Source organism: Mus caroli, unplaced genomic scaffold (assembly GCF_978045245.1).
Source record: "Mus caroli unplaced genomic scaffold, Mus_caroli_1 scaffold_2, whole genome shotgun sequence".
NCBI classification, from domain to species: Eukaryota; Metazoa; Chordata; class Mammalia; order Rodentia; family Muridae; genus Mus; species Mus caroli.
In genome coordinates, this window is record NW_028227257.1 from 141,631,086 (window position 1) to 141,655,867 (window position 24,782).

Here is a 24,782-nt window from a genome sequence, read left to right on the forward strand (position 1 = left end):
ACTGATTTATGTAAATTTATTTTGTGTCTTGCCACTTTGTGCAATGTGTTGATATTTTCTTTTTCTTTTCTTTTTTTTTTTTTTTTTTTTGTAGGTGCAGCGAGCTTTTATTGATGGTATTCAAGAGAGTAGGGAGGGCTTCCTAAGCCCCTCCTGTTTTATGGGCATCTGGGGTGGAAAGTGTGAGGGCTCAATGTTGAGGGCCAAGTTGGGATAGGGACTCCTCAGCAACCAAAAGCTTCTCTTTTTCTCTCAATGTCCTTGCTGGGGTGGGTGGTCCAGGGTTTCTTACTCCTTGGAGGCCATGTAAGCCATGAGGTCCACAACCCTGTTGCTATAGCCATATTCATTGTCATACCTGGAAATGAGCTTTACAAAGTTGTCATTGAGAACAATGCCAACCCCAGCATCAAAGGTAGAAGAGTGGGAGTTGCTGTTGAAGTCACAGTAGACAACCTGATCCTCAGTGTAGCCCAGGATGCCCTTTAGTGGACCCTCGGATGCCTGCTTCACTACCTTCTTTATGTCATCATACTTGGCAGGTTTCTCCAGGAGGCATTTCAGATCCACATCAGATACACTGCAGGTAGGAACACAAGGCCATGCCTATTCAGCTCTGGGATGACATTGCTCACAGCCTTAGCAGCACCGTGGATACAGGGATGATGTTCTAGGCACCCCCATGGCCATCACACCACAGCTTTCCAGAGGGACCATCCACAGTCTTCTGAGTAGCAGCGATGGCATGGACCATGGTCATGAGCCCTTCTAGGATGCCAAAATTGTCATGGATGACCTTGGCCAGGGGCTAAGCAGTTGGTGGTGCAGGATGCATTGCTGACAATCTTGAGTGTGTTGTCATATTTCTAGTGGTTTACACCCATCACAAACATGGGAACATTGGCAGAAGGGGCAGAGATGATGACCCTTTTGGCCCCACCCTTCAAGTGGGCCCCAGCCTTCTTCATGGTGGTGAAGATGCCAGTAGACTCCACAACATACTCAGCACCTGCATCACCCCATTTGATGTTAGCAGGATCTCGCTCCTGGAAGATGGTGATGGGCTTCCTGTTGATGACACGATTCCTATTCTCAGCCTTGACTGTGCCGTTGAATTTGCCATGGGCAGAGTCATAATGGAACAAGTAAACTACATAGCTGAGGTCAATGAAGGGGTCATGATGGCAACAATCTCCACTTTTCCAAGTGCAGAGCAGAAAGCAGCCCTGGTAACCAGGCACCCAATACAGCCAAATCTGTTCACACCAATCTTCTCCATCTTGATGAGGCTGGCACTGCACAAGAAGATATGGCTATCTCTGGAACAGGGAGGAGCAGAGATGTGTTGATATTTTCTAAAAGTTTTCTGGAAGAGTTGTGGGACTGCCTTCTGTAATATATCATTTGCAGGTGGAGGTGAATCAAATTCTTTTCCTGTTTGTTGTCTTTTATGTTCATTTCCTTCCTTATTGCTTCTGTGAGTACTTTAAGCACTGTATTGGAAAGGAGTGTGAATAGTGGATAGTCCTGTTTCATTCTTGATTTTAATTTTATTTAATTCTAATTACTTGGAGGTTTTCTCCAAGTAGAATGATAATGTCTCTGTGTTTGTAATATTTAGCCTTTTTTTAAAAGAATTATTTATTTTATTTTATTTTATTTTATGTATGTGATTATGCTGTCACTGTCTTCAGACACACCAGAAAAGGGCTTGTGATTTCATTATAAATGGTTGTGAGCCACCATGAGGTTTCTGGGAATTGAACTCAGGACCTCTGGAAGAGCAGTCAGTGCTGTTAACCTCTTAGCCATCTCTCTAGTCCCTAATATTTAGCCTTTAATATATGGAGTTATGTACACTCCAACACTTTACTTTCCAGGACTTTTATCATCAATATATAAAGAATATTTTCAAAGGCCTTCTAAGCACCTAGTGAAGCAATCATATGATTTTTTTCTTTATATGCATTTGACTTTGTTTGTTTGTTTGGATGGTTGGTTGGTTGGTTGGTTTGGTGTTTGTTTTGCTCTAAACAAGGAATTTATTTGATTTAATTCTTTTCAAGCTTCTGGAATAGTAGTTTCTTTTATTTGAATGTGGTTCTATAGCAGGAATTTTATGGATCCACTGGTAGTATAAATAATGACTACAAACTAAGTTTTAAGAGTCTATAAATTAAGTTGAAAACATAGGCTTTTTGCTTGGGCAGTTTCCCACCTAACTCATCTAACTTAACTCAGCTATCTAGCCTACAGCCTCCCACATGGCTAGCTTTATACCTCTCTACTCTGCTATAGTCCATCTGTTCCACTCTGTGGCACTCCTGAATTTTCCACATCTTGCTTCTTCCCTGGCATCACTCTCTTTGTCTGGAAGTCCTGCCCCCTCTTCCTGCTCCCGTTATTGGGCCTCAGATCTTTATTACAACTAGTCTGCATCAAGATAACACCTGATACATTGTTTAGATTTCCTCTAGGCATAGAGGGCTGTCTGACCTTAAAGTGTCTGAACAAGTGTGAAAGGACAAGTATTTACAAATATAAGGCCAGTGATGGGCCATAGAAACGACCATTCCAAGATCCTGCCAGCATTTCGCTTTCTGCCGGTACAGAATTAACAATTGAAAATACAGAGACATATCTTCACACAATGTAAAGAAAAAATTACCCCAACATGGCTCAAAGAGACAAAATAATGCAAAACACTTCAAAATTCTACAATGTCCTGCCTTTGAAACTCACACTTTTTTCATCCTCTTTCTTATATCATATACACTTTGAGAATAATTTCAGCCTGAACTTTGACAATTTATCTTTTCTCCTAACATTATGATTACATAACTTTATGATTTATTTGGAGGAGTGGCCTAGTTGTAATAAGTATGGCCTTGTTGGAGGAATTGTGTCACTGTGCAGGTGGGCTTAGAAGTCTCCTACCACTCAAGCTCCACCCAGTATAGAATTACATTACCATTCTGCTGCCTACAGATGAAGATACAGAATTCTTGGTTTCTCCAATACCATGTCTGTATGTATGCTGCCATGCTTCCTGCCATGATGATAATAATAAGCCAGCTGCAAGTACATCTCTTTTATAAGAATTGCCTTCATCATGGTGTTTCTTTATAGCAATAAAATCCAAAGTAAGACTGATATCTTCTTCAATTTCTTTGTTTCCTCCCCCATCTCCCCTTCCCTTCTCCTGGAGGAAGAGGAAGGGTAAGGAAGAAGAGACAACAAGCATACCTTGGAGCATTCATCCTTAAATGGTATGTTTCTCTTTTTTTTCTTTTTTTTTTATTAGGTATTTATTTCATTTACATTTCCAATGCTATCCCAAAAGGACCCCACAGTTGAGACACTTTCAATTTTAAAATAGATGTGGTAGTTTAAAGAGAATGAACTTTTAACATGTTTGAAATAGTAAAAATGAGGGACTTAATAAATGAGTTAAATGAGGTTATCCTTAATAGAGATGTGTTTGTGTGTCAGGTTTACAAGGGATCAGTTGTTCTGGCTAGTTTTATATTGCCTTGAAATAAGCAAAAGTAATCAGAGAAGGAAGCTTCAATTAAGAAAATGCCTTTTGTATCTAGGCAGTGGTGGTACATGTCTCTAACACCAGCATTGAGTAGGCAGAGACAAGCAGATCTCTGTGATTTTTCAGGCCAGCCTGGTCTACAGAGTGAGTTCTAGGATAGCCAGAGCTACACAGTGAAAACTGACCTTGAAAAACTGTAAACAAAAAAAAAAAAATGACAGAGAAAGAACAAAAGGGGGGAGGGAGGGAGGAGGAAGGGAGGAATGGAGGAAGGGAGGAAGGAAGGAAGGAAGGAAGGAAGGAAGGAAGGAAGGAAGGAAGGAAGGAAGGAAGGAAGGAAAGGAAGGAAGGAAGGAAGGAAGGAAGGAAGGAAGAAAGAAAGAAAGAAAGAAAGAAAGAAAGAAAGAAAGAAAGAAAGAAAGAAAGAAAGAAAGAAAGAACCTTTCTAAAATTGACTGTAGATAAGTAAGTAGATATGAAGACTTATAAATCAAGTCTGTGTTTGTTGAACTAAAACAGAGGAAAACATTGCAGAACCAGGAAATATGCTCATATTTTCCTTATAGCAAATTTCATCAGGCAGTTCAGAATTTGATATGTAATTTGTGTCTAAACTACAGGACAACCTAAGGAAAACTTTACCCAAACTGATTTCAGGGACATGCTTATAAAAATTCTACTTTTGATAATGCCATTTCCAAGGTTTATATGCCTGATATGAGCTGCAGAGAATATTTGAAAGACTATATCAGAGTCAGCACAGATATAAGCTTCCACAATTATAATGTTAATGTTCTAGCTGCTGTGAGACCAAAATAGGCACAAATATCTCAGAAGTTAATGGCAGACCAAAACAGGAAACCAAGCTTTGCAAGTTAAAAGCTCTGTTTAGAGCTAAACTAGTAAAAAAAGAAGTTCTTCTTTCTCCTGTATTAAATCCTAGGTAAAGAAAGTTCTTGTTTGTGCTGTGTTAAGTTCTGTGAAATAAGATTTCTATTTGTATTCCAGTCAGAGCTGGTTCCCTGAGCAGACCTTGGGCCCTAGGTCTGCACAATAAAAAACCTAGAGGAAGCTGAACCCTCAGGAACTCTAAAATGCCCAGGATCATAGGTGAGGAGGCCACAACAACCCCCCAAACTGGGAGTAACTGGGACCCCCAGAGATCCAGAGAAGCAGGAACCCCCACCCTGCAAGTGGCATGGGTTCCATCTGGCCAGAACTGGTGCCCAGAGCAAACCTTGGGCACCAGCTCTGCACCCAATCCCATAACACCCAGAGGAACCTGGACTCCCAAGTTCTCTAACATGCCCAGAATCATAGGATCACAGGATCTCAGGAGCTTGGTCATCCCAAGATTTCAACATCCCAGAGGCAGCTTGACTCCCAGGAGTTCTTATACCCAGGATCTCAGGATCACAGGATCACAAAGACAGCTGGACTCTGAGGAATTCTGACACAACCAAGATAACAGGAGGGACAGGTTCCAGTCAGAGGCAGTGAGTGCAGTTACTATAAGAGATAACCAGATGATGAGAGGCAAGCACAAAAACATAGGCAACAGAAACCAAGGTTACTTGGCATCATCAGAACCCAGTTCTCCAACAATAGCAAGTCCTGGATAACACATCACACTAGAAAAGCAAGATTCAGATTTAAAATCACTTTCCGTGACGATGATAGAGGATGTTAAGAAGGACATAAATAATTCCGATAAAGAAATAAAGGAGGCTTCTGCTCCAATCCAATTGCGCACGGGACCTGAGACTGCATTAGTTAGGGAAGCAGAAAACTGGCGTGAGTAGGGCCACAAGCCTCTTCCGGTCTGACCAGCACCGAGGTAGCTAGAGCGCAGGGTCGGCTGACACTCGCCAGCTACCCACAACACCCGCCACAGGATCTTAAGACTTCTGGTGAGTGGAACACAGCTTCTGCTCCAATCCAATTGCGCACGGGGCCTGAGACTGCATTAGTTAGGGAAGCAGAAAACCGGCCTGAGTAGGGCCACAAGCCTCTTCCGGTCAGACCAGCACCGGGGTAGCTAGGGAGCAGGGTCGGCTGACACTCACCAGCTACCCACAACACCCGCCACAGGATCTTAAGACTTCTGGTGAGTGGAACACAGCTTCTGCTCCAATCAAATTGCGCACAGGCCTGAGACTGCATTAGTTCGGGAAGCAGAAAACCGGCCTGAGTAGGGCCACAAGCCTCTTCCGGTCAGACCAGCACTGGGGTAGCTAGCGTGCAGGGTCGGCTGACTCCCGCCAGCTACCCACGACACCCGCGACAGGATTTTGAGACTTCTGGTGAGTGGAACACAGAGTCTGCTCCAATCTTTAAACAGTGACAACAATAAAAACTAACCCCAGAGATTACCAGATGGCGAAAGATAAACATAATAATCTTACTAACAGAAACCAAGATCACTCACCATCATCAGAACCCAGCACTCCCACTTAGCCCAGTCCAGGGCACCCCAACACACCGGAAAAGCTAAACCCGGATCTAAAAGCATATCTCATGATGATGGTAGAGGACATCAAGAAGGACTTTAATAACTCACTTAAAGAATTACAGGAGAACATGGCTAAAGAGTTACAAGTCCTTAAAGAAAAACAGGATAAAACAATCAAACAGGTAGAAGTCCTTAAAGAAAAACAGGAAAACACATCCAAAGAGATGATGGAAATGAACAAAACCATACTAGACCTAAAAAGGGAAGTAGACACAATAAAGAAAACCCAAAGTGAGGCAACACAGGAGATAGAAACCCTAGGAAAGAAATCTGGAACCATAGATACGAGCATCAGCAACAGAATACAAGAGATGGAAGAGAGAATCTCAGGTGCAGAAGATTCCATAGAGAACATCCACACAACAATCAAGGAAAATGTAAAATGCAAAAAGATCCTAACTCAAAACATCCAAGAAATACAGGAAACAATGAGAAGACCAAACCTACGGATAATAGGAGTGGATGAGAATGAAGATTTTCAACTCAAAGGACCAGCAAACATCTTCAACAAAATTATAGAAGAAAACTTCCCAAATCTAAAGAAAGAGATGCCTATGAACATAAAAGAAGCCTACAGAACTCCAAATAGACTGGACCAGAAAAGAAATACCTCCCGACACATAATAATCAGAACAACAAATGCACTAAATAAAGATAGAATACTAAAAGCAGTAAGAGAAAAAGGCCAAGTAACATATAAAGGCAAGCCTATCAGAATTACACCAGATTTTTCACCAGAAACTATGAAAGCCAGAAAATCCTGGACAGATGTTATACAGACACTAAAAGAACACAAATTCCAGCCCAGGCTACTATACCCAGCCAAACTCTCAATTAACATAGATGGAGAAACCAAAGTATTCCACGACAAAACCAAATTCACACATTATCTCTCCACGAATCCAGCCCTTCAAAGGATAATAACAGAAAAAAACCAATACAAGGACGGGAACCATGCCCTAGAAAAAACAAGAAGGTAATCCCTCAACAAACCTAAAAGAAGACAGCCACAAGAACAGAATGCCAACTTTAACAACAAAAAAAAACAGGAAACAACAATTACTTTTCCTTAATATCTCTTAATATCAATGGACTCAACCCCCCGATTAAAAGACATAAACTAACAAACTGGCTACACAAACAAGACCCAACATTTTGCTGCTTACAGGAAACTCATCTCAGAGAAAAAGATAGACACTACCTCAGAATGAAAGGCTGGAAAACAATTTTCCAAGCAAATGGTATGAAGAAACAAGCTGGAGTAGCCATTCAAATATCTGATAAGATTGACCTCCAACCCAAAGTCATCAAAAAAGACAGGGAGGGACACTTCATACTCATCAAAGGTAAAATCCTCCAAGAGGAACTATCAATCCTGAATATCTATGCTCCAAATACAAAGGCAGCCACATTCATTAAAGAAACTTTAGTAAATCTCAAAGCACACATTGCACCTCATAAAATAATAGTGGGAACTTCGACACACCACTTTCACCAATGGACAGATCATGGAAACAGAAACTAAACAGGGACACAGTGAAACTAACAGAAGTTATGAATCAAATGGATCTGGCAGATATCTACAGAACATTCTATCCTAAAACAAAAGGATATACCTTCTTCTCAGCACCTCATGGTACCTTCTCCAAAATTGACCACATAATTGGTCAAAAAACAGGCCTCAACAGATACAAAAATATTGAAATTGTCCCATGCATCCTATCAGATAACCATGGACTAAGGCTGATCTTCAATAACAAAATAAATAATAGAAAGCCAACCTTCACGTGGAAACTGAACAACACTCTTCTCAATGATACCTTGGTCAAGGAAGGAATAAAGAAAGAAATTAAGGACTTTTTAGAGTTCAATGAAAATGAAGCAACAACATACCCAAACTTATGGGACACAATGAAAGCATTTCTAAGAGGAAAATTCATAGCTCTGAGTGTCTCCAAAAGGAAACTAGAGAGAGCACACATTAGCAGCTTGACAACATACCTAAAAGCACTTGAACAAAAGGAAGCAAATTCACCCAAGAGGAGTAGACGGCAGGAAATAATCAAACTCAGGGGTGAAATCAACCAAGTGGAAACAAGAAGAGCTATTCAAAGAATCAACCAATCAAGGAGCTGGTTCTTTGAGAAAATCAACAAGATAGATAAACCCTTAGCCAGACTCAATAGAGGGCACAGGGAAAGCATTCTAATTAACAAAATCAGAAATGAAAAAGGAGACATAACAACAGATCCTGAAGACATCCAAAACACCATCAGATCCTTCTACCAAAGGCTATACTCAACAAAACTGGAGAACCTGGATGAAATGGAGAAGTTCCTAGACAGATGCTAGGTACCAAAGTTGAATCAAGATCAGGTTAATGATCTAAACAGCCCTATATCCCCCAAAGAAATAGAAGCAGTCATTAATAGTCTCCCAACCAAAAAAAGCCCAGGACAAGATGGGTTTAGTGCAGAGTTCTATCAGACCTTCAAAGAAGATCTAATCCCAGTTCTTCACAAACTATTCCACAAAATAGAAACAGAAGGTACTCTACCCAACTCATTCTATGAAGCCACAATTACTCTGATACCTAAACCACAAAAAGACCCAACAAAGATAGAAAAATTCAGACCAATATCCCTTATGAATATCGATGCAAAAATCCTCAATAAAGTTCTTGCTAACCGAATCCAAGAACACATCAAAACAATCATCCATCCTGACCAAGTAGGTTTCATCCCAGGGATGCAGGGATGGTTCAATATACGGAAATCCATCAACGTAATCCAGTATATAAACAAACTCAAAGACAAAAACCACATGGTCATCTCGTTAGATGCGGAAAAAGCATTTGACAAGATCCAACACCCATTCATGATAAAAGTCTTGGAAAGATCAGGAATTCAAGGCCCATACCTAAACATGATAAAAGCAATCTACAGCAAACCAGTAGCCAACATCAAAGTAAATGGTCAGAAGCTTGAAGCAATCCCTCTAAAATCAGGGACTAGACAAGGCTGTCCACTTTCTCCATACCTATTCAACATTGTACTTGAAGTCCTAGCCAGAGCAATTCGACAACAAAAGGAGATCAAAGGGATACAAATTGGAAAAGATGAAGTCAAAATATCACTTTTTGCAGATGATATGATAGTATATATAAGTGACCCTAAAAATTCCACCAGAGAACTCCTAAGCCTGATAAACAGCTTCGGTGAAGTAGCTGGATATAAAATTAACTCAAACAAATCAATGTCCTTTCTCTACACAAGAATAAACAGGCTGAGAAAGAAATTAGGAAAACAACACCCTTCTCAATAGTCACAAATAATATAAAATATCTTGGCATGACTCTAACTAAGGAAGTGAAAGATCTGTATAATAAAAACTTCAAGTCTCTGAAGCAAGAAACTATAGAAGATCTCAGAAGATGGAAAGATCTCCCATGCTCATGGATTGGCAGGATCAACATTGTAAAAATGGCTATCTTGCCAAAAGCAACCTACAGATTCAATGCAATCCCCATAAAAATTCCAACTCAATTCTTCAACGAATTAGAAAGTGCAATCTGCAAATTCATCTGGAATAACAAAAAACCTAGGATAGCAAAAACTCTTCTCAAGGATAAAAGAACCTCTGGTGGAATCACCATGCCGGACCTAAAGCTTTACTACAGAGAAATTGTGATAAATCTGCATGGTACTGGTATAGTGACAGACAAATAGACCAATGGAATAAAATTGAAGACCCAGAAATGAACCCACACACCTACGGTCACTTGATCTTCGACAAGGGAGCTAAAAACATCCAGTGGAAGAAAGACAGCATTTTCAACAAATGGTGCTGGCACAACTGGTTGTTAACATGTAGAAGAATGGGAATTGATCCATTCCTATCTCCTTGTACTAAGGTCAAGTCTAAGTGGATCAAGGAACTTCACATAAAACCAGAGACACTGAAACTTATAGAGGAGAAAGTGGGGAAAAGCCTTGAAGATATGGGCACAGGGGAAAAATTCTTGAATAGAACAGCAATGGCTTGTGCTGTAAGATCGAAAATTGACAAATGGGACCTCATGAAACTGCAAAACTTCTGCAAGACAAAAGACACCATCAATAAGACAAAAAAACCACCAACAGATTGGGAAAGGATCTTTACCTATCCTAAATCAGATAAGGGACTAATATCCAATATATATAAAGAACTCAAGTAGGTGGACTCCAGAAAGTCAAATAACCCCATTAAAAAATGGGGCTCAGAACTGAACAAAGAATTCTCACCTGAGGAATACCGAATGGCAGAGAATCACCTGAAAAAATGTTCAACATCCTTAATCATCAGGGAAATGCAAATCAAAACAACCCTGAGATTCCACTTCACACCAGTCAGAATGGCTAATATCAAAAATTCAGGTGACAGCAGATGCTGGCGAGGATGTGGAGAAAGAGGAACACTCCTCCATTGTTGGTGGGATTGCAAGCTTGTACAACCACTCTGGAAATCAGTCTGGCGGTTCCTCAGAAAATTGGACATAGTACTACCGGAGGATCCAGCAATACCTCTCCTGGGCATATATCCAGAAGATGTCCCAACCGGTAAGAAGGACACATGCTCCACTATGTTCATAGCAGCCCTATTTATAATAGCCAGAAGCTGGAAAGAACCCAGATGTCCCTCAACAGAGGAATGGATACAGAAATTATGGTAAATTTACACAATGGAGTACTACTCAGCTATTAAAAAGAATGAATTTATGAAATTCCTAGCCACATGGATGGACCTGGAGGGCATCATCTTGAGTGAGGTAACACAATCACAAAAGAACTCACACAATATGTATTCACTGATACGTGGATATTAGCCCAAAACTTAGGATACCCAAGATATAAGATACAATTTGCTAAACGCATGAAACTCAAGAAGAATGAAGACCAAAGTGTGGACACTGTGCCCCTTCTTAGAATTGGGAACAAAACACCAGGGAAGGAGTTACAGAGACAAAGTTCGGAGCTGTGATGAAAGGTTGGACCATTTAGAGACTGCCGTATCCAGGGATCCATCCCATAATCAGCTTCTAAACGCTGACACTATTGCATACACTAGCAAGATTTTGCTGAAAGGACCCAAATATAGCTGTCTCTTGTGAGACGATGCTGGGGCCTAGCAAACACAGGAGTGGATGCTCACAGTCAGCTATTGGATGTATCACAGGGCTCCCAATGGAGAAGCTAGAGAAAATACCCAAGGAGCTAAAGGGATCTGCAACCCTATTTTTGGAACAACATAATGTACTAACCAGAACCCCGGAGCTCTTGTCTCTAGCTGCATATGTATCGAAAGATGGCCTAGTCGGCCATCACTGGAAAGAGAGGCCCATTGGACTTGCAAACTTTATATGCCCCAATATAGGGGAATGCCAGGGCCAAAAGAATGGGAATGGGTGGGTAGGGAAGTGTGGGGCGGTATGGGGGACTTTTGGGATAGCATTGGAAATGTAATTGAGGAAAATATGTAATAAAAATATTAAAAATTTTTAAAAAAGTGAATTACAAGATAAAAAAAAGTGCAATCTGCAAATTCATCTGGAATAACAAAAATCATAGGATAGCAAAAACTCTTCTCAAGGATAAAAGAACCTCTGGTGGAATCACCATGCCAGACCTAAAGCTTTACTACAGAGCAATTGTGATTAAAAACTGCGTGGTACTGGTATAGTGACAGAAAGGTAGACCAATGGAACAAAATTGAAGACCCAGAGATGAACCCACACACCTACGGTCACTTGATCTTCGACAAGGGAACTAAAAACATCCAGTGGAAGAAAGACAGCATTTTCAACAAATGGTGCTGGCACAACTGGTTGTTAACATGTAGAAGAATGGGAATTGATCCATTCCTATCTCCTTGTACTAAGGTCAAGTCTAAGTGGATCAAGGAACTTCACATAAAACCAGAGACACTGAAACTTATAGAGGAGAAAGTGGGGAAAAGCCTTGAAGATATGGGCACAGGGGAAAAATTCTTGAATAGAACAGCAATGGCTTGTGCTGTAAGATCGAGAATTGACAAATGGGACCTCATGAAACTGCAAAGCTTCTGCAAGGCAAAAGACACCATCAATAAGACAAAAAAAACCACCAACAGATTGGGAAAGGATCTTTACCTATCCTAAATCAGATAAGGGACTAATATCCAATATATATAAAGAACTCAAGAAGGTGGACTCCAGAAAGTCAAATAACCCCATCAAAAAATGGGGCTCAGAACTGAACAAAGAATTCTCACCTGAGGAATACCGAATGGCAGAGAAGCACCTGAAAAAATTTCAACATCCTTAATCATCAGGGAAATGCAAATCAAAACAACCCTGAGATTCCACTTCACACCAGTCAGAATGGCTAAGATCAAAAATTCAGGTGACAGCAGATGCTGGCGAGGATGTGGAGAAAGAAGAACACTCCTCCATTGTTGGTGGGATTGCAAGCTTGTACAACCACTCTGGAAATCAGTCTGGCGGTTCCTCAGAAAATTGGACATAGTACTACCGGAGGATCCAGCAATACCTCTCCTGGGCATATATCCAGAAGATGTCCCAACCGATAAGAAGGACACATGCTCCACTATGTTCATAGCAGCCCTATTTATAATAGCCAGAAGCTGGAAAGAACCCACATGTCCCTCAACAGAGGAATGGATACAGAAATTACGGTATATTTACACAATGGAGTACTACTCAGCTATTAAAAAGAATGAATTTATGAAATTCCTAGCCAAATGGATGGACCTGGAGGACATCATCTTCAGTGAGGTAACACAATCACAAAGGAACTCACACAATATGTATTCACTGATAAGTGGATATTAGCCCAAAACTTAGGATACCCAAGATATAAGATACAATTTGCTAAACGCATGAAACTCAAGAAGAATGAAGACCAAAATGTGGACAATATGCCCCTTCTTAGAATTGGGAACAAAACACCCAGGGAAGGAGTTACAGAGACAAAGTTTCGAGCTGTGATGAAAGGATGGACCATCTAGAGACTGCCGTATCCAGGGATCCATCCCATAATCAGCTTCTAAACGCTGACACCATTGCATACACTAGCAAGATTTTGCTGAAAGGACCCAAATATAGCTGTCTCTTATGAGACGATGCCGGGGCCTAGCAAACACAGGAGTGGATGCTCACAGTCAGCTATTGGATGTATCACAGGGCTCCCAATGGAGAAGCTAGAGAAAGTACCCAAGGAGCTAAAGGGATCTGCAATCCTATAGTTGGAACAACATGATGAACTAACCAGTACCCCGGAGCTCTTGTCTCTAGCTGCATATGTATCGAAAGATGGCCTAGTCGGCCATCACTGGAAAGAGAGGCCCATTGGACTTGCAAACTTTATGTGCCCCAATATAGGGGAATGCCAGGGCCAAAAGAATGGGAATGGGTGGGTAGGGAAGTGGGGGGGGGCGGTATGGGTGACTTTTGGGATAGCATTGGAGATGTAATTGAGGAAAATATGTAATAAAAAATGTTAAAAATTAAAAAAAAGAAAAAGAAATAAAGGAGAACACAGGTAAATAGCTAGAAGCCCTTAAAGAATTAACACAAAAATCCCTTAAATAATTAAAAGAAAACACAACCAAATAGGTGAAGGAATTGAAATAAACCATCCAGGATCTAAAAATGGAAGTAGAAACAATAAAAAAAAATCACAAAGGGAGACTACCATGGCAAAAGAAAACCTAGGAAGTCATAGGAGTCATAGATGCAAGCATCACCAACAGAATGCAAGAGATAGAAGAGAGAATCTCAGGGGCAGAAGATACCATACAATCAAAGAAAATGCAAAATGCAAAAAGCTCCTAACCTGAAACATCCAGGAAATCCAGGACACAATGAGAAGACCAAACCTAAGGATAATAGGTAGAGAAGAGAGCGAAGATACCCAACTTAAAGGGCCAGAAAATACATTCTACAAAATTATGGAAGATAATGTTCCTGACCTAAAGAAAGAGGTGCCCAGTCACATTCAAAAAGCCTACAGAACTCTAAGTAGACTAGACCAGAAAAGAAATTCCTTCTGTCACATAATAATCAAAGCACCAAATGCACACAAAAAAAAAGACAGAATATTAAAAGCAGTAAGGAAAAAAGGTCAAGTAATATATAAAGGCAGACCTATCAGAATTATACCAGACTTCTCACCAGAGACTATGAAAGCCAGAAGATCCTGGACAGATGTCATACAGACCCTAAGAAAACACAAATGCCAGCCTACAATACTACGAAACTCAGCAAATACTACTACAAAACTATAATACTCAGCAAAACTCTCAATTAACGTACATGTAGAAACCAAGATATCTCACTACAAAAACAACTTTACACAGTATCTTTCTACAAGTCCAGCCCTACAAAGGATAATAAAGGGAAAACTCCAACACAGGGAAGGAAACTACACACTAGAAAAAGCAAGAAAGTCATCTTCTTCCAACAAACCCAAAAGAAGAAGCCACACAAACATAATTCCACTTCTAACAACAAAAATAAGAGGAAGCTAGAATCACTTTTCCTTAATATATCTTAACATCAATGGACTCAATTCCCCAATAAAAAGACATAGACTAACAGACTGGATATATAAACAGGACCCAGCATTTTTCTGCATACAGGAAATGAACCTCAGCAACAAAGACATACACTACCTCAGAGTAAAGGACTGGAAAACAATTTTCCAAGCAAACGGTCCCAAGAAACAAGCTGAAGTAGCCATTCTAATATGGAATAAAATCAACTTGCAACCAAAAATTATCAAAAAAGATGAGGAAGGACACTTCACACTGGTCAAAGGAAAAATCTACCAAGATGAACTCACAATTCTGAACATCTATGCTCCAAATGCAAGGGCACCCATATTCATAAAAGAAGCTTTACTAAAGCTCAAAGCACACATCACACCCCATACAGTAAGAGTGAGAGACTTCAACAGCCCACTCTCATCAATGGACAGATCCTGGAAACAGAAACTAAACAGAGACACAGTGAAACTAACAGAAGTTATGAACCAAATGGATTTAACAGATATCTATAGAATATTTCATCCTAAAACAAAAGAACATACCTTCTTCTCAGCACCTCATGGTACCATATAATTAGTCACAAAACAGACCTCAACAGACACAGAAGACTGAAATAATCCCATGCATGCTATCAGATCACCATGAACTAAGGCTGGTCTTCAATAACAACAAAAGCAATGGAAAGCCCACAATTCTCTATTCAATGATAACTTGATCAAAGAAGGAAGGAAAGAAGAAAGAAAGAGAGAGAGAGAGAGAGAGAGAGAGAGAGAGAGAGAGGAAGGAAGGAAGGAAGGAAGGAAGGAAGGAAGGAAGGAAGGAAGGAAGGAAGGAAGGAAGGAAGGAAGGAATTAGAGACTTTTTAGAATTTAATGAAAATGAAGGCACATCATACCAAAACTTATGGGACACAATGAGAGTGGTGCTAAGAGGAAAACTCATAGCTCTCAGTGCCTACAAAAAGAAACTGAAGAGAGCATACACTAGCTGATTGTCATCACAATTGAAAGCTCTAGAACAAACAGAAACAAATACACCCAAGAGGAATAGATGGAAAAATAATCAAACTTAGGGCTAAAATCAACCAAGTAAAAACAAAAAGAACTATACAAAGAATCAATGAAACCAGGAGCTGGTTCTTTGAGAAAATCAACAAGATAGATGAACCCTTATCCAAACTAACCAGAGGGCACAGAGACAGTATCCAAATTAGTAAAATCAGAAATGAAAAGGAAGACATAACAACAGAAACTGAGGAAATTTTTAAAAATCATCAATACTACTACAAAAGCCTCAAAAAACCTGGAAAATCTGGATGAAATGGACAATTTTCTAGACAGATACCAGGTACCAAAGTTAAATCGGGATCAGAAAAACTATCTAAACAGTCCCATAACCCCTAAAGAAATAGCAGCAGTCATTAAAAGTCTCCAACCAAACAAAAAGCCCAGGAACAGATGGTTTTAGTGCAGAATTCTATCAGACCTCCAAAGGAGACCTAATATCAATTCTCTTCAAACTATTCCACAAAATAGAAACAGAAGGAACACTACCCAATTCGTTCTAAGATGCCACAATTATGCTTATAGCTAAACCACACAAAGACCAAAGAAAAAGAACTTCAGACCAATTTCCCTTACAAATTCCAATGCAAAATACTCATTAAATTTCTCGCAAACTGAATCCAAGAACACATCAAAACAATTATCCATCATGATCAAGTAGGCTTTATTCCAGGAATGCAGGAATGGTTCAATATATAGAAATCCAACAACATAATCCACTACATAAACAAACTCAAAGAATAAAATCACATGATCATTTCATTAAGATGCTGAGAAAGCATTCCACAAAATTCAACACCCCTTTGTGGTAAAGGTCTTGGAAAGATCAGGAACTCAAGGCCCATACCTAAACATAATAAAAGCAATATATAGCAAACCAGTAGCCAACATCAAACTAAATGGTGAGAAACTTGAAGCAATCTCACTAAAATCAGGGTATAGACAAGGCTGCCCACTCTCTCCCTACCTATTCAATATAGTACTCAAAGTCCTAGCCAGAGCAATTAGACAACAAAAGGAAATCAAGGGAATACAAATCGGAAAGGAAGAAGTCAAAATATCACTATTTACAGATGATATGATAGTATACTTAAGTGACCCAAAAAAATCCAGCAGAGAACTCCTAAGCCTGATAAACAGCTTCAGCAAGGTGGCTGGATATGAAATTAACTCAAACAAATCAGTAGCCTTTCTCTACTCAAAGGATAAACAGACTGAGAAAGAATTTAGGGAAATGACACCTTTCACAATAGACACAAATAATATAAAATACCTTGGTGTGACTCTAATCAAGCAGGTAAAAAATTGTATGATGAAAACTTCAAGTGTCTGAAGAAAGAAATCAAAGATCTCAGAAGATGGAAAGATCTCCCATGCTCATGGATTGGCGGGATAAATACAGCAAAAAGGGCCATCTTGCCAAAAGCAATCTACAGATCAATGCAATTCCCATCAAAATTCCAACTCAATTTTTCATAGAGTTAGAAAGAGCAATTTGCATTTTCATTTGGAATAACAAAAAACCCAAACTATTCTCAACAATAAAAGAACTTCTGGGGGAATCACTAACCCTGACCTCAAAGCAATAGTGATAAACACTGCATGGTATTGGTACAGAGACAGGCAGGAAGATCAATGAAATAGAATTGAAACCCAGAAATGAACCCACACACCTATGGTCACTTGATCTTTGACAAGGGAGCTAAAACCATCCAGTGGAAAAAAAGAGCATTTTCAACAAATGGTGCTAGTTTAACTGGTGGTCAGCATGTAGAAGAACGCAAGTCAGTCCATTCTTATCTCCTTGTACAAAGCTCAAGTCCAAGTGGATCAAGGACCTCCACATAAAACCAGATACACTGAAACTAATAGAACAGTAAGCGAGGAAGAGACTCAAATATGTGGGCCCAGGGAAAAAGTTCTTGATCAGAACACCAATGGCTTATGCTCTAAGATCAAGAATCAGCGAATGGGACCTCATAAAATTTCAAAGCTTCTGTAAGGCAAAGGACACTGTTAATAGGACAAAATGACAACCAACAGATTGGGAAAAGATCTTTACCAATCCTACATCCATAGAGGGCTAATATCCAATATATACAAAGAACACAAAAAATTAAACTCCAGACAATCAAATAACCCTATTCAAAAATGGGATACAGAGCTAAACAAAGAATTCTCAACTGAGGCAACCCAAATGATCAAGAAGCACCTAAAGAAATGTTCAACATCCTTAGTCATGAGGGAAATTCAAATCAAAACAACCCTGAGATTCTACCTCATACCAGTCAGAACAGCTAAGATCAAAAACTCAGGTGGCAGCAGTTGTGGCAAAGTTGTGGAGAAAGAGAAACCTCCATTGTCAGTGGGATTGCAATATGGTACAACCACTCTGGAAATCAGTTTGGTGGTTCCTCAGAAAATTGGACATAGTATTACCAGATAGACCACTCCTGGGCATATATCCAAAAGATGCTCCAACATATAACCAGAACACATGTTCCACTATGTTCATAACAACCAGAAGCTGGAAAGAACCCTGATGTCCTGCAACAGAAAAATGGATACATTATGTAAATGTGGTACATTTCCACAATGGAGTACTACTCACCTATTAAAAACAATGAATTCATGAAATTCTTAGGCAAATGGATGGAAGTAGAAAATATCATCCTGAGTGAGGTAACCCAATCACAAAAGAACACACATGGTATGCACTCCCTGATAAGTGGATATTAGCCCAAAAGCTCGGAATACCCAAGATACAATTCACACACCACATGAAGCTCAAGAAAAAGGAAGACCAAAGAAAGTGTGTGTCCTTTGGTCCTTCTTAGAAGGGGTAACAAAATGCTTAAGGGAGGAGACAAAGTGTGGAGCAGAGACTGAAGGAAAAGCCATCCAGAGACTGCCCCACCTGGGGATCCATCCCATATACAGTCACCAAACCCAGACACTATTGTGGATGCTCAGACATGCATGCTGACAGGAGCCTGATATAGCTGTATCCTGAGAAGCTCTGCCAGAGCCTGACATATATAGAGGTGGATGCTCTCAGCCCACCATTGAACTGATCACAGGGTCCCCAATGAAAGAGTGAGAGAAAGAACTGAAGGAACTGAAGGGGTTTGCAACCCCATAGGAAGAACAACAATATCAGTCAACCAGAACTCCCAGGGTCTAAACCACTAACCAATGAGTATACTTGGAGAGACCCATGGCTCCAGCCATAAATGTAGCAAAGGATAGCCTTGGGAAAAGAGGCCCTTGGTCCCGAGAAGGCTTGATGCCCCAGTGTAGAGGAATCCGAGGCCAGAGTGTTGGAAATGTGTGGGTGGGTGGGGGTACACCCTCATAGAGCAGGAGGAGGGGAGATGGGATACAGGGGCTTTAGCGGGAGAATTGGGAAAGGGGATAACACTTGAAATTCAATAAATAAAATATCCAAGAAAAAAAGAAAAAAAAGATTTCTATTTGTAATAAGAAGAGGTTTCTGATGGTCTTGAGTTAAGTCCTTCCTAAATAAGGTTTCTATTTGTAATTAAGCATAAGTTCCTATTTCTTGGGTCTGATGTAAACTCCTCTCAACCCAATTCACATGATGAATATCCTTCCCTTTGTTCCATCTCTTTTTTTTTTTTTTTGTATCCTTTTAACAATGTCTAACAGCCTACCCTTTCACTCCTGTGAATACCTTATCTCTCATACTTGAGGGTCTTCAAGAGGCCAGTGGGGGCTGCTCTCTCAAATACTGATTTAGGATGAAGCAGTCAACTGCTAGTCCTGGGTGTACCCCCAAATACAGTTTGCTTTAATAGGACAATTGTGGACTTGCTCTTTTCTCTTCGAGAAGATCAGGTTTAAAACTGTCACCCTCAAACAAAAAGTAAAATCACTGAAATGTATTTGTTGTGTCACAATGAGTCCCAAGAAAAGGAACTTTAGGGAAAGAAAAAGAAAAGCATATAAATGGAAAAGGCACCAGTATTCAGCCCTAACGTAACAAAAGGAAGGCATTGGGCTAATCGGAGTCCTTGTTTTAATCCTAAATATTCTAGGAGGAAGACCAAACCCATGATTGAGAAAACTTTTAGAGGTATACCCAGGACTGGCTAGAGTACTAATTCAGGGTTTGAGAGAGCAGCTCCTTACTGGCTTTTCAAGGGAAGAGCCATAAGGCTAACAGCTATATGTTTTCAGGGGTGAAATAATTGGCTATTAAAGAAAATAGAGTGAAAAGTAAGAATAAAAGCACAAATATACAACACATAGGGGAGTCATGCATCCATCATTGGGTAGGTTGTCAAGGGTATGGATCCATGTATCCTGAAAACATATTTGGCAAGGCAAAAGGCAGCAGTACATAATGAGGTCATGAGCTAAGCAACGTAAAGGGTAGGCACCATCATGGGGTCACAAGTTCATCAAGGTTCAAAAATATGTTTTGTCAGGTACACCATATTTAGGAAATAGAAATTTATTCTTATCTAGAAATAATCCCAGGACTCAGTATGGTCTGTGTTTCGCTCTGTCACCACGTGGGTGAGGAAAAGCTTCAGGGAACTCAAGGAACTAGACTGCATTTACCCTGCACCCCTGCTATCGGGTGCTGGGTTTTAGAGAAGAACTGAGACACTGCTCAGGGGGTGCAAAACACAGTTTAAGATGTAGGAGGCTGAAGCTGAGGTTCCTAAGCTCTCAGACACCTAGTTGCCACTGGAAAACCATACAGAGGAGTCGGGAATGAAGGTCCAAGATACACAGGCCCACAACCAGACCAGGACAAGGGTCTCCCAAGCTCCTGGACATTCAGGTTTCACTGGATCGTGAAGAATTGGGGTTGAGGACAATGACAAGCCACGGCTGGGGGGCGGGGGGGACTCTGGCTTAATTTATTGATTGTCTTTACCTTGCTGGTGATTGTCTGGGAGGACAGAGAGGCCTTCTGCGGGAGACTTAAGCTGCAGCTCTGTAGTCAGGCTTTCTCCATGCCCCCTATGGTGGTTCTCAATGAAGGAGACAGTCCCTGTTTATCTATATCACTTATTGACTGTTCATCGTGGAAAATGGATGCATACCCACTTCTCAGGGTGGATCACAGATGAAATACCTTTTACAGGGAGAATGTGGGAGAAGTAAAGCTGATTGGCTAAACCCTCAGATTCTCTACATACCTCTGTTCTGGGCTAGGGAACAACAGGTCACGTTTCCTATGTGGGAAGTGTGTCATGTGTTCCAGGCCAGGAATCTAGTAGGAAGCAGAGATGCCTATCATTCAGTGGGTACCTGAGTGCTGGCACCTCAGACCCACTCAACCCTACCAAGTTTCCTGGCATGGTCCACTGTCCCACAACTCATGAAGCAAAGTCAGTGGATCTCTGTACATTTGAGGCCATTCTGGTCTACAGAGTGAGTTCTAGAACAGCCAAGGATACATATAGAAGCCTTGTCTTAAACAAATGAAAGAAAGAAAGAAAGAAAGAAAGAAAGAAAGAAAGAAAGAAAGAAAGAAAGAAAGAAAGAAAGAAAGAAAGAAAGAAGAGAGAGAGAGAGAAAGGAAGAGGAGAGAGGAAGGGAGGGAGGGAGGGAGGGAGGGAGGGAGGGAGGGAGGGAGGGAGGGAGGGAGAGAGGGAGGGAGGGAGGGAGGGAGACATTTGATGTTTCAAATTAAAATGCTGAAAAATAAAGCAATGTCTATGTATGGCTCTAAAAATGCCTCAGGAATATTTTCAAATGTCTTTAAAATGGAATAAGGACGACATCTGGTGGCAGTCATCATGATCTGATTTTCTATATCAGAAGGTTTTAAATGTAAATCTAACAGACTATAATTTGAGGTGGTTACAGCAAATGATCTGATCAAATTATCTGACCAAGTTTTTCATTTTAGAATGTAAATCATTTGAAATTCCTTAAATAAAAACATAATATTTAGAGATGGATAAGACAACTTTTGACAATTATTTGATATTCCAACTCTTCATATGTGAACTTTTGATTACTTACATATAAACTCCAAACTACTTGTCAGTATAAAAAAACATTTCTTTTCTCCCTAGATCACATAGAGCTAGGATTTAATTTTCTAAATTATTAGAATAAGATTTTCTTAACCATAGCATTGCTAGTATCAGGGAAATTATGATTATTTGCCCAGGGGAATTCAAAGGAATGGTTTCATCTGTCATTGCAATCATGACTCATTGATGGCTGATTGCTGAATTGCTCAACATGCTATCTATTTTTAATAAAACAAGAACAATGAATAATGAGTTTTTTCCTGTGTTCTAAGACTACATAGATTCTTATACATAGGTTAAAACAACTTCAGTGTACAAGGTGCATAATGAAATATTTATTAACTATTAAGATGCTTTCTACAGAATGTCGACAAATATCACAAAGCTGACCTATAAAAAATATATACTTGACATACATATGTGAGGATATCATAATGAAACCTATTATTTTATACAGTTATTATATGCTAATGAAAAATAAAATTGCCTAATGAAGATATATTTGATGGGAACTTTCACTTTTACATTATCTTGAACTTAATTCTCATTGTTTTTCTGGAAAATTGTTTACGTTTTTGAAACATAGTCAATGGAATCTCCTTTCTAAACTTGTCACTTTCCCCATCATTAATGCTTCTGCTTATTTCACAGATGGAATAAAGAATTGCAAGGCTGTGTGCACAGCATCTGGTCAACCTGCTTTTCATACTAGTTATTGCTCTGCCCAACAGAGTAACATACACAATCATAAAAGTCCTAGAGCAGTACCCTTTTCCAGTTAAGATTCTTGCTGATTCTGCCTTTACACCCATTACCATCATTATGTTAGGACACAGCCTAAATACCTAAAAATAATAACGTTATCCATAAGGTTTGTTTTCTAGGATGAACAAATAATTTGTTCCAGGTCTTCACAATTTTTTGTTTGGTTTTGGTTTTGGTTTTGGTTTTGGTTTTGGTTTTCGTGACAGGGTTTCTCTGTATAGCCCTGGTTGTCCTGGAACTCACTCGGTAGACACGGCTGGCCTCGAACTCAGAAATCCACCTGCCTCTGCCTCCCAAGTGCTGGGATTAAAGGTGTGCGCCACCACTGCCCAGCTCACAATTTTAATCATCAATATGTATGTTCATTTAGGATTATCTGAGCCCTTGGAACACGTGCCCAGGAAGACACTTCAGCCTCCCCTCTGTCTTACACTTGTCCAAAAGTCCACTAACTGGCACATCTAACTCACAGTACTGCTCAATTTCTGCAAGGAAAATTTCACCTCAGAGTAAGACTAAAAATGTACAATGTCCCAGTCATTCTAAATTAGATACTAGAACATTTCTCTTGGGGACAAATCTATGAGGGACAGCATCAAATGACCCTTGTCAAATGACTATTACTATAGTTTCAGAATTTGACAACATAAAACTATATTCATGCCTCTGGAGATACTTCTTCAAATATTCTGCACACCAATTCAATGGGGGGAAAAAAGTGTTCATGTCACATCACTCTTACAGGCTTGCTTCACTTCTATGGTCACTCCTAGAATAACCAAAACCAATAATGACCTTGCATGCCTTTCTCATAAGGCCCAACATTTTTTTTAAGAAATTCTTTAAACTTTGCATTGATTCTTTCTGAGTTTCACATCATGCACCCAAATCCCACTCAATTTTTTGCCACCTCATATCCACCCTTTGCTGCTGACCTGAGATGGCTAATTTGAATATGATATTGGGGTCTGCAACAGGCTCCCCTAGGTTTTTTCCAACAAGGGATATTCTACCTGTCCCTTGCTAATCTACATTCATGAGTCCACTGCCAGCCTCTGACACATCTTCTGCATATTCCAGAAGGCACATGCCTTTTTTTAGGAATTAGCTTAGTTCTACGTACATTTTTTTAAAAATGGCTGACCTAAAGCTGTACTACAGAGCAATTGTGATAAAAACTGCATGGTACTGGTATAGTGACAGACAAGTAGACCAATAGAATAGAATTGAAGATCCAGAAATGAACCCACACACCTATGATCACTTGATCTTTGACAAGAGAGCTAAAGCCATCCAGTGGAAATAAAAGACAGCATTTTCAACAATTGGTGCTGGCACAACTGGCAGTTATCATGTAGAAGACTGCAAATTGATCCATTCCTATCTCCTTGTACTAAGGTCAAATCTAAGTGGATCAAGGAACTCCACATAAAGCCAGAGACAGTGAAACTTATAGAGAAGAAAGTGGGGAAAAGCCTTGAAGATATGGACACAGGGGAAAAATTCCTGAATAGAACAGCAATGGCTTGTGCTGTAAGATCAAGAATTGACAAATGGGACCTCATGAAACTGCAAAGCTTCTGCAAGGAAAAGACACTGTCAATAAGACAAAAAGGCCACCAACAGATTGGGAAAGGATCTTTACCTATCCTAAATCAGATAGGGGGCTAATATCCAATATATATAAAGAACTCAAGAAGGTGGACTCCAGAAAATCAAATAACCCCATTAAAAAATGAGGCTCAGAACTGAACAAAGAATTCTCACCTGAGGAATATCGAATGGCTGAGAAGCAACTGAAAAAATGTTCAGCATCCTTAATCATCAGGGAAATGCAAATCAAAACAACCCTGGGATTCTACCTCACATCAGTCAGAATAGCTAAGATAAAAAAAATTCAGGTGACAGCAGATGCTGGAGAGGATGTGGAAAAAGAGGAACACTCCTCCATTGTTGGTGGGATTGCAAGCTTGTACAACCACTCTGGAAATCAGTCTGGCAGTTCCTCAGAACATTGGACATAGTACTACCGGAGGATCCACCAATACCTCTCCTGGGTATATATCCAGAAGATGTTCCAACTGGTAAGAAGGACACATGCTCCACTATGTTCATAGCAGCCCTATTTATAATAGCCAGAAGTTGGAAAGAACCCAGATGCCCCTCAACAGAGGAATGGATACAGAAAATGTGGTACATTTACACAATGGAGTACTACTCAGCTATTAAAAAGAATGAATTTATGAAATTCCTAGCCAAATGGATGGACCTGGAGGGCATCATCCTGAGTGAGGTAA

At 40.0% G+C, this 24,782-nt stretch overlaps 1 pseudogene; it reads right to left on the reverse strand.

The window, feature by feature from the left end:
• Positions 1-272: 272 nt before the first annotated feature.
• LOC147005930 (glyceraldehyde-3-phosphate dehydrogenase pseudogene) lies at positions 273-1,279 on the reverse strand (annotated as a pseudogene).
• Positions 1,280-24,782: the final 23,503 nt, after the last annotated feature.